The sequence below is a fragment of the Apium graveolens genome, chromosome 11 (genome assembly GCF_009905375.1).
Source record: "Apium graveolens cultivar Ventura chromosome 11, ASM990537v1, whole genome shotgun sequence".
Classification (NCBI taxonomy): domain Eukaryota; kingdom Viridiplantae; phylum Streptophyta; class Magnoliopsida; order Apiales; family Apiaceae; genus Apium; species Apium graveolens.
In genome coordinates, this window is record NC_133657.1 from 186,135,893 (window position 1) to 186,148,190 (window position 12,298).

Sequence of the window (12,298 nt, forward strand, 5' to 3'; positions counted from 1 at the left end):
TATTTGAATTTATTACGATGATCAAGTATTTTAAAATGATTTTTAAAAGAATTATTTCTACTTTGCGGGGTATCTTGCAAAATTCGTAAAAAATAAACCATTTGCTCAAAAATTATTTTAAAACTATCAGGGGATAGATATTTTTATGAAATTTATTTTAAAAATATTTTTCGTATTTAAAACCCCCGTTTTCTATTTGTTATGCCATTTACAGAGATAATAATCAGCATTTTCAGAAAATAGAAAAGAGAGGATAAAGGGAGGGAAGAATTACCAAACTGCCCCTGTCATTTTATTCACTTAAAACAGCAGCTCATTCCTTTCTTCTTCTCCACAACATTCCCGATTGCTCTCTCTCTCTCTCTCTCTCTCTCTCTCTCATCCCTCCCCCCCTCTCACATGACAATCTCTCTCTCTCTCTCAATCTCTCTCTCTCTCCCTCTCTCTTGTTTTATGATAGTTTTTCGATTCGAGACCATGCTTGTGCTCCTATTTTCTTCCTTTACAATTTATGTACCTGCATGCCTGGATTGGTTCGAATTTTTGAAAGTCCCATTTCGGGTTTGGTACGATTTTTTAGTTTTAAATCTCGATTTTTATGATTAGCACTTGATTAAATCGAATATGAATATTAAAGGTGAAACCCGTGATTGGAAGCCCGAAAAACGGGAACCCACATGTCGAACCACCGCTGGTGATGAACTTCGGTGAGCCGGCAGGGGCGATGATGCTACGTTGAGCCCGGAAATTATAAAGTTAATTCGTTTAAAATCGAGATTCACGGTGCATGTTTCGATATTTTCCTGATTTCTGAAATATGGTTCTTGGATTTATGATTCGAGTTTATGGGAATAATTGATGTATGTTTGTTTGACTTGTTAATAATTTTGTGAAAATTTCGATGTATGTAAAGTTATATCATTTTTTCAGATTATTTAGTCTGATTTAGTTCAAGTTCTGGATTGTAGTTTAACTTTTGGAATAGTTAATACATAATTGTGTGATGATGCGTTTGAATAATAAAAGAAGTTGATTTTCAAATTCTTATGGAATCGTTTTCCGAAAATTTGATTGTATTTTTGAAAATTTTATTTAGACTAATTACAAAAGTACGAGTATAGTTGATTGCGTGTGAATTGTTGTTTGACTGTATAGGTTAAGTGTATAAACGAACGAGTCACGGTGAATTTTCTGTACAATTATAAGTGTAAAAGGGATTCTAGTGTACTATTGTGTTTGTAATGTAAACTTATAATGGTTTTCTTGTAAATAAGTTGATTATAAATATAGATTCGTCCAAAGCTAAAATCGTTGTAATAGACTCGTAAATAAATTGTTAAGTGATATATGCATTACATGATAATTACAAGATGATTATATACTTGTATGGTTATATGATCAAACGAGGTTGATAAAGAAATGAACATAAGCACATACGAAGGAGGTTAAATGTTACTTGATCATGTGCTTATTTGATTACGTGGTTGAATAGGCTGGATAAAGGTACAAATATAAGTGATAATAATATTATTATGTGTATACGTGGACAACATGGTTAAAGTTATGTATATGTACAAGTTGATCTGTTAAAGTGAAAGGGGTAGATTAAATTAGACGTTCAGAGTCGAATGTCGAATTTTATATCAGACACTAGAGTAGTGTCTTTATTTTTTGTAAATACGATACGTGAGTATGGGAAGTATATCAAAGGAAAGGATATTATAGAAAGTTAACGAGAGTTAAGATGGTCAACCTTTATAAGGTTCGAAAAGTGAAGACATTCGGATTAGGAAAGGAAAGGAAGTTACATGTGGCAGTGACTCGATCACTGTGAAAAAAGAAAAGCATTTGAGGAAAGTAACTCTGCCCTTTTTTATAAATGCTAAATGATAACGAAATGATAGAGAAGTTGTTTATGTTATGAAATGATAAATAAAATGATAATGGTGATCCCGCTATTTGATCTTATTGATAAACCATGTTGTTAGCCTGATTCTTTTCAAATTCGGTTACCTTGTTTCATATTGGTATCTTGTTTCTTTTAAATATCCATATTCCGTATACTCCTTGATAAATCATTTTTCCTATTAATATCTTTGTTGACCTAGACCCCCATATTGATAGTAATTACGCTTTATTGACATTCCTACCTTGAAATAGCCTTGCTTAGTGTAAATTGTTAACACCTATGTTTATCCTTGATCAATCCCTAACTTGCGTTTCTTTTCGTATACCTTTATTTATCCCACCCGAATCCTTGAAATGAAACTAAAAATGATTTTCGACTTGAAAGAGTCCAAATGATTTCAAAGGTTGGTAAATGTTTTAAAATGGAGTTAAGTTTTAAAAGTACTGTGAATTTCCAATATAAAGGTTATCAATGAAATCCTAAAGACTAGTCCAGCATTATAGGCTGAAATAATGTCATATGTACCATTATGACCGGATGGAGGTCAGTACAGGCTGATCACCCGTATTATAAATACAAGATGGATAATCCAATAAAAGGTTTTATATTGTTAAATTTGAAAGTAAAGATTTTTAATTGTGCGATAAGCACTACTCATTGCATTTTGATTTGAAATTGATTCATATTGGTCGAACTTTTTAAAGTTGTGAGAACTCATTTTAGAACCATGTCTCTGAATCTTGAAAATTGAATATACAGAACTTGAACCTTGAATTCCTGGAATCCGGATATTGAAATCCTTTCCTAGATATTGTTAAGCCACTACCACCTAATATATTGAGAATAAGCTTTCGGTTTGTGTTCTAATATTCAGAATTGTTTACTAGTTACTTGTTGAGCCATTTTAGCTCATTTATTTGTGTTGATCTAACATTGGCAGTTAAGCAAGAAGATAGTGAGATTTAGGCGTTTAGCTCAGGTAGAAGCTTTGTGAGAGGATCGGTGATGGTCTTTTGGATTCTGAGATACATTTGGGTTATTTGGCAATTCCAAGTCAGAATTATAAACTTTAAATTTCTAAAGGTTGTAAAAGTTTATATTATTGGTTGGTTGATGTATCTTGTTTCATACCTTATCATGTATCGATCCTTGTAGCTTTTTAGGGTTTTTATTTTATTTAATGTTGCATTGTATATTATTTAAGGTGTCGGGGGTCCTCAATCTTAACCCCGGATTTGAGGGTGTCAAATCTGTGCTAGGCTTAGGACAAAAAGCCCAAATGTAATTAACGCGTCATTTAATTTATTTTTAGGATGTGTTTTCAATTCATATCATAACTGAAATACTAAATCGATTATAAACGGGGAATGGTCAAAACTAAATAATAAATTATCTAAACCCAATATTATTCGAAATACGGAAGACGAGATATATCCGAATTTTTTAAAATTCTACATATTGAATTTTACTTTAGTTGTTATAATTTTAAGGTGCCATGACTCACAATTCATATCCATCAAATTACTTTTAAGTTAATAAATTATTTATTTATAAGCATAATTTGAATTCAAGACAATTTTTGTAAAAATTAAGTTACGTATTTAATACATTTCTTATTTTAACGTGGGTATATTAAATTATAAACAATTTTTTAAAATTCTCGTAAGTTTAAAAAGTGATTGAGTAATGATCCAAAATAAATTTAATATGAACCGAATGCTATCCGATCTTAGTCAGAATTACAAGAATAAAAAGTATTACTAGTTAGATGCATGTCATGATTGATGTCCTATTTTTAGAAGAGACACCTGATGTTTGACACATGCATGGCATTAGTAAGTCACTCACCATAGTGGTCAAAACACGCATCACCACAGTTTTCACGCGAACACGTTTAATCCATCTACAAACCTAAGTGCCCTCTCAAATCGATGCTCATGATTAAAGGAACTAATTCTAAATCCCAATATTTGATATATGAATATCCAAATTTTTGGAGTTACGCTTTGCATTGTAATATAACCCACTTTTTTATTATACCTCATTTTAATATATTCTTAATTCATTTTATATGTCTGGCATATATTAATCCGTTAAAATGAAACTTTCAACTAATATCATTGCATTCATCAAATATTTACGAGATCTCATTAAAACTTGGCATTGTCTTGATTCCCATGTATGCTGGAAGCGCTGCTACTCTGTTCATGTGTCATATGACATAATTGTTTGCGTGTAGGGTGTTTATTTGTCTCAGAACCCTTTTCGCAATGTCATCATAGATATTATCATATTGGTCTCTAAATGCTTCGTACACCACCATGTTATCAGTGCTTTAAATGAGTTTTATACTTCTACATCTGAACAATCTTGACAAGATCAACGTGCATACCCTTGAACCGAATGACCAAGAAATTCTAGTTTGGAACTGGCTCCATTTCAGCCCAAAGTATTGCCCATTTTGTGTATTTGAGGAACACTCCTAGCCTGTTTATGTTTCTGCTAGGGAGAGGGTAACAAAGTTTTACACCGGGACATTAATTTTGACGTATTTAGAGGTTGGGGAAACTGTTCAGCATCCATTGTGAGGCTTAGAGAGAGATTGAAGGGCGAGGAAACGAGATAAAGAAATGAAAGAACCGAATTTTGGAAGGAGGTGAAAACTCGGTTTAGATTACTAGAATAACCTTTAAACCCTTGATATAATTTGAACAAACTGCTTGAACAATTCATGGCGTGCATAAAATTTCACCATGTTAGATATATTTGTGATGTCATGTCTAATGATGATTTGTGTTTAGTTTTCAGATCTTAACTAACAGGACAAATCAGGACTTAACTGGAAATCAGTACTTATACTGAAGTCAGAACTTAAGATATCAGAACTTAAGTTATCAGAACTTAAGTTATCAGGAGATAATATCAGGACTTAAAGAAGACTTTCAGATAAGGAAGGCGGCTGATTGAAGGAAAAAAGATTAAGGCAAACACAAGAAGAGATATGCATGGAGAAGAATTCTATAAAAAATAGAATACTTGGAGGAAAAGATAACTAGTTGATATATTTTAGGATGCAAACTTATGTTCGACATCAATTAGAAGTTTATCTTGTAACTGTGTGTCTATATAAACACAGCATAGGGTTTACACTATAAGTGTTATCTTAATCGAGAATATTATTCATTGTAACCCTAGCAGCTCTCGTGATATTTGTTCATCACTGAGAGAGAACAGTTCCATTGTAATACTGTTTTATTAATAAGATTATTTTGTGTTTCATACTTGTGTTCTTAATTCGATTTGATTGTAGTATACACTGTATTCAACCCCCTTCTACGGTGTGTGTGACCTAACAAGTGGTATTAGAGCAGATCTGTTAACACATATACAGTAAAGATCTAAAACAATCATGTCTGAAGAAGAGAAAACTCCAACCAAGCCCACCAAAACTGAAGAAACTCCAAAGACTCAAATCCATAATCGATATGAGATTATTAGGGTTCCCATACTGAAACCTTCTGAGTATCCCATATGGAAAGTGAGGATGACTATGTTTCTGGAAGCTATAGATCCGGAATACCTTGACAAAATTAATGAAGGACCATATAAGCCAACCAAGCTCCAAGTTGTAGTTGCAGATCAGCCAGCACAGACTGTACCAAAGGAGAAAAGTGAATATACAGCTTAAGATATCTCATTTATTGCCAAGGATGCAAAGGTAAGACAATTGATGCATAGTGTCATTGATAATGTCATGTCAAATATGGTAATTAACTGCAAGACTGCAAAGGAGATATGGGATGCCTTGGAGATAAGATGTCAGGGAACTGATTCAATTAAGAAGAACAGGAGGACTATACTCACTCAAGAGTATGAGCACTTTGACTCAAAACCTGATGAGTCATTAACTGGTTTATATGACAGATTTGTCAAACTCTTGAATGATCTGTCACTGGTGGATAAAGAATATGATCTTGAAGATACTAATCTTAAATTCCTTTTAGCTCTTCCTGAAAGTTGGGATTTGAAGGCAACTACTATAAGAGAAAACTATGCTCTTGATGAAACTACTCTTGATGAAATTTATGGTATGCTCAAAACTCATGAAATTGAGATGGATCAAATAAGCAAGAGGCATGGGAGAAAGTCAAGGAAAGTTGCTCTTAAGGCCGAGGAGGAATGCCCCAAAGTGGCTGCCTCAAAGAAAGGCAAAGAAAAGGCTCTCATCACAAAGTCTGATACTGAGTCATCAAGTTCTGATAGTGATGATGATTCAGAAACTGAAAGTCTATCTGAGATGGATGTTGATGAAGAGATGATGAAATAGTGTGCTCTTATGGTGAAGGGAATCACAAAGATTGCCTACAGGAAATTCAGAAAGGGAAGGAAGTTTTCCAGGAAAAGTGAAAGTTCTGATAAGAAGGGATTCAGAAAATCTGAAGGTAGAGCAGAAAAGTCTGACAGAGGAGATTACTCAAATGTTAAATGCTACAATTGTGGTGAGAAAGGCCACATATCTCCTGATTGCAAGAAAGGAAAAGGTGACAAAGGCAAGGCACTGGTCACAAAGAAGAAAAGCTGGACAAACACTTCAGATTCTGAAAATAAGGTGAACTATGCCTTGATGGCAAATGATGATAGCAGTTCTGAAGCTGCCGAGGTACCTCAAACAACTTATGCTTTTCATACTGATGATATTACTGAGTTGAGATCTTATCTTAAAACCATATTCATTAGTTATAGAGATTAGACTTTAACATGTGATAGGTTAACTTCTGAAAATCTGGCTTTTAAGAAAATGAATGACTATTTAGAAAAGGAGTTAGTTATGTTCCATCAAACTCAGAAAGAAAGAGATGATGCTTTTTATGTTAGAGATGAAGTGTTAAAATTGAATCAATCTCTAAAATTGAGTTAGAAAAGGAAAGAGAGATTTTCAGGACTTGGACTAACTCTGGTAGAACAACTCAGAATTTGCTAAGTAGTGAAAACCGGAAAGAGGGCTTATGTTATGGAGATGATAAAAGTGAAACAGGAACTGAACAAATTAAGCCAATTAGTGTTAAAAAGACTATTAAGCCAAAGGTAAATCCTGTTAAGTTTGCAGCTAAAACTGTAAAGTCTAATTCTGAAGAGATGAAAGATAATGATACAGAAGTTAAGGCAGAGTCAACTTCTGACAAATTAAAATAGGATAAACCAGCTGAAGTTAACATATGCTTAATGACTAAGAAGCAGCTTAAGTATAAGCTGAAAGAGATTAAGAATGTAAACAAGGTAAAGCCACCTAGGAAAAATAGGAATGGAAAGGAAGGTGTGAATAAAAACAATAATTATATGCATGTTCCTAATGCTCCTAGAAAGAAATGTTATAACTATGGAAATTCTAACCATCTTGCTTCTTTTTGCAGGAAGAATAAGAATATAAACTCCTTACCTTTGAAGTCAGGAGTTAAGAGTCAGTCTGTTAGGTTTAAGCCACAAAATCCTTGTTTTCATTGTGGTAGTTTATGGCATTCCATTTATACTTGTAATAAATATCATAGTTTGTACTATGATTATTATCAAATAAAACTTTCTTTAAAGAAAGTTAGCATTATTCCTTCTAGTGTAAGTTCTGATGCAAAGTCTGATACTGTAAATTCTGATAAGAAAAATGTTAACATAAACTCTGAAGTTAAATCCGCTGTAAATGTTAACAAACTTAATAAGGCCAAAGGATCCAAGCAAGTATGAGTCCTTAAAACTAATCAATATTGGTCTTTGTGATTGCAGGGCAACAGGAAAAACATCCTAGTTCTGGACAGTGGATGTTCAGGACATATGACTGAAAATAAAGCCTTCCTATCAGACTTTATGGAGAAAGCTGGCCCATGAGTTTCTTATGGAGATGGCCACGTAGGAAAAACTCTGGGATATGGCAATATCAATCTTGGAAATGTCATAATTGAAAAAGTAGCTCTTGTCTCAGGACTCAAACACAATTTGTTGAGTGTTAGTCAAATCCGTGACATAGGTTATCATGTGGATTTCTTTGAAGAACACTGTGAAGTTGTAAGCAAATCTACATGCAAAGTTGTTCTGAAAGGATACAGGCATGGTAACATTTATGAAGCCAAGCTTTCAACAAGTTCTGATGGTTCTGCAATCTTTTTGTTAAGTAGAGCATCAATTGAAGAAAGCTAGGATTGGCATAAGAAACTCTCTTATTTAAATTTCAGCAATATAAATGAACTAGTCAAGAAAGATCTTGTGAGAGGACTGCCAAAATCAGTATTTGCTCCTGATGGCCTTTGTGATTCATGTCAAAAGGCAAAACAAAGAAAATCTTCATTCAAGAGCAAGACTGAATCTTCAATTCTTGAGCCTTATCACCTACTACATGTTGATCTATTTGGTCCAGTGAATGTCATGTCTATTGTAAAGAAGAAATATGTTATGGCCATAGTAGATGAGTTTACCAGATACACATGGGTGTATTTCTTGCACACAAAAAGTGAAACTGCATCTATCTTGATTGATCATGTCAAACAACTGGATAAATTGGTCAAAGACTCTGTGAAAATCATTAGAAGTAATAATGGCACAGAGTTCAAGAATATGATTATGGAAGAGTTCTGCAAACACCATGGAATAAAACATGAATTTTCTGCTCCTGGAACTCCACAGCAAAATGGAGTTGTTGAAAGAAATAATAGAACTCTTATTGAAGCTGCACGAACTATGCTTGATGAAGCAAAGTTACTAACCTACTTTTGGGCTGAAGCTGTGCAGACTGCTTGTTTTACTCATAATGCAACACTTATCAACAAGCATGGAAAGACACCATATGAGATAGTGAAAAAAAGAAGCCAAATCTGAAGTAATTTCATGTATCTAGATGCAAGTATTTTGTTCTTAAGACTCATCCTGAACAACTATCCAAATTTGATCTAAAAGCTGATGAAGGAATTTTTGTTGGATATCCACTTTCCACAAAAGCCTTCAGAGTCTATAATTTAAGAACAAGGGTTGTCATGAAATCTATCAATGTATCTTTTGATGATAAGAAGATTACTGGACTTGAAGATTTCAATGATCATGATCAGCTGAGATTTGAGAATGAAGCTTTAAATTTCGATTCTGTAAATTCTGATAGTCTAAATCCTGATATTACATACTCTAATGGGTTAAACTCTGATGTTATTGAAACTATGGTGACTACGCCAAAGGAAAATGCACCTGTGCAGGGGGGGCATATTGAAGATCCAACCACATCTCAAGAAGCATCAGAACCTAGAATAGGCTCTTCAAGTTCTGATGGGCCAAGTTCTGATAATTCTGGAAACTCAAATTCTGATTCATCAAGTTCTGATAATTCTGGAAACCCAAATTCTGAAGAATCCATATCAGAGAGCATAATTTCAGGGGGAGCATCAGAAAATGTTGATGGAGACAGCATGGATCATGGGGGAGCATCCAGTTCTAGAGATAACCTTTCATCTACAAGGAAGTGGACTAAAGCACATACACCTGACTTAATTATTGGAGATTCTGAAGCAGGTATTAGAACTAGAACAACAACATAAAATGAGTGTCTCTATCATTCTTTTCTTTCTCAGGCTGAACCAAAGAAAGTGGAAGAAGCTCTTCAAGATGTTTGGGTGCAAGCAATGCAGGAAGAGTTAAATAAATTTGAAAGAAAAAAAGTCTGGACCCTAGTGCCAAGACCAAAGAACAGATCAGTTGTTGGTACAAAGTGGGTGTTCAGAAACAAAACTGATAGTGATGGCATAATTACAAGAAATAAAGCAAGGCTGGTTGCAAAAGGATACTCTCAATATGAGGGAATTGATTATGATGAAATATTTGCACCAGTTGCTAGATTGGAAGCCATAAGGATATTTTGGCTTATTCTGCTCATAAAAAGTTTACAGTCTTTCAAATGGATGTAAAAAGTGTTTTTCTTAATGGATAATTGGAAGAAGAAGTATATGTTGAACAACCTCCAGGTTTTGTAGATACAAAATTTCCTCATCATGTCTACAGACTTGATAAAGCACTTTATGACCTTAAGCAAGCTCCAAGAGCATGGTATGAGACATTAGCTCAATTTCTTCTGGAAGGTGGATTTAACAGAGGGACAATTGACAAAACTTTATTTTATCGCAACCATGGAAATGACTTACTTTTGGTGCAGATATATGTTGATGATATCATTTTTGGTTCTACAAATGACAGACTTTGTAAAAGGTTTGCCAAGCTAATGCAGTCAAGATATCAAATGAGTATGATGGGAGAACTTAGCTATTTTCTGGGCCTTCAAGTCAAGCAGAATGAAGAAGGAACTTTTATTTGTCAATCTAAGTACACCAGAAATTTGGAATGCAAGACTGTTCAAGTGCATCCACTCCTATGACCACTGCAACAAAATTGGATAAGGATACTGGTATATCAGTAGATATTACTGATTACAGAGGTATGATTGGATCATTACTCTATCTAACTGCAAGTAGACCTGATATCATGTATGCTACCTTTCTTTGTGCAAGATTTCAAGCAGATCCAAGAGAACCTCACTTAATAGCTGTGAAAAGAATTTTCAAGTACCTTAAGGGTACAACTGATCAGGGATTGTGGTATCCTAGAGAATCAGACTTTAAGCTAATAGGTTACTCAGATGCAGATTTCACAGGGTGCAAAATTGACAGGAAAAGCACAAGTGGAAGCTGCCAATTTCTTGGAGGCAGATTAGTTTATTGGTTTAGCAAGAAACAAAAGTCAATTTCCACATCAACTATAGAGGCAGAGTAGATTGCTGCAGGAAGCTGTTGTGCACAGATTCTTTGGATGAGGAATCAGTTACTGGATTATTGGGTTAGAATTTTCTAAAATTCCTATTTATTGTGATAATCAAAGTGCTATTGCTATGACAGGTAATCCAGTTCAGCACTCTATGACAATGTACATCAACATAATGTACCACTTCATAAGGGAACATGTGATGGAGGGTACAGTGGAATTGTATTTTGTTCCAACAGATCAACAACTAGCAGATATCTTCACAAAACCACTATGTGAAGCTACTTTTACAAGATTGGTAAATGAACTTGGAATGGTTTCGGGTTCTTTCTCTAAATCTGTTTAGTTTATGTTCTGATACATCAGACTTTATGATCAGTATTTACAAATATTACTCTCCTTATATAATCTGTGCTTAAATTGAAATTTACTTAAGTACTGATTGTTGTCTGATGTGAATTTCTAAACTCTGATAGTGATATGAATGTTTCTGTGACTATTCAATCCAATGAGGATAACTGTGCTAGATGCTGACCTAGTAGTCTTTAATATACTAAAGATCCCATGTTTGAAGTAATTGTTTATGTGAAAATCTTTTAACACAAGCAAATTCTGATATTGAGCTTAGTTAGGTTTACTTTGTGTATCTTATTACTAAGTCAAAAACTAGAATAATACTTCTTATCTGTTAAGTTCTGATGTTTGTAGATCTTATGGATGTACTAAGTGCTGATAAACCTCACTTATCAAAAGAAAAAGAAAAAGAAAAGAAATAAATATCAGGTACTCCTTTGAGATCTAGAGAAAAATGTATGTGGAAAGGAATACCCAAGTGCATTGCTGGTATTAAGTAATATGCATTAGAAACGCAAAATAAAATTTTCTTGGTGACTTTTCACATTCTCCGATTACTGGAGAAATACTCTGATAATATCATAAATTCTGATAAGCAGTCGTGACTCACTTACACTGAGAAGCCACTGTAAAAAGGAATTTCAAAAGATGCATAAAATGAGCACAAAACAGTTGAGGTGAACTCATGCATGAACTCATTCTAAAGTAGACTTCAGACTAATGACGGATTTTGAGCTAAGTTCTTAGTTATGTCTTATTTTTAAGATGCACTGAAGTGAATTAGACTTTACTCTTTGTCTGATATTTAGCTTAATGCACACATTTACACTTCATATGAATGATGAAAATTACTGTGGTGATCAATGTTATTTTAGATGAACAATTTAAGTGTCAGTTGCATAAATTCTGAGGACAAGTTCTGATGATTAAGTTCTGTTGAAACCATATCAGTATTTGTGTGAAGAATTATAGAAATAAACATTCACTTTTTGAGTTAAGAAGCCATATTCCGATGACTTTTAAGTTCTAATAAAAATCAAGTTCTGATGCTTATGTGGCAGTATTTATTTACTTGATTTATTTTTGGGTTAATACTTGAATGGTTATATTTTATTAGAATATTGGTTTATGTGAGATAAAGACAGTAATAATCATTTGTTTAATGAGAACATTTTTTTTTTTGAAAAACTGCATGCACATAGTAATCATTACTTAATTCCCGTGCCCATTAACATTTGTTTTAACTGCTGCATG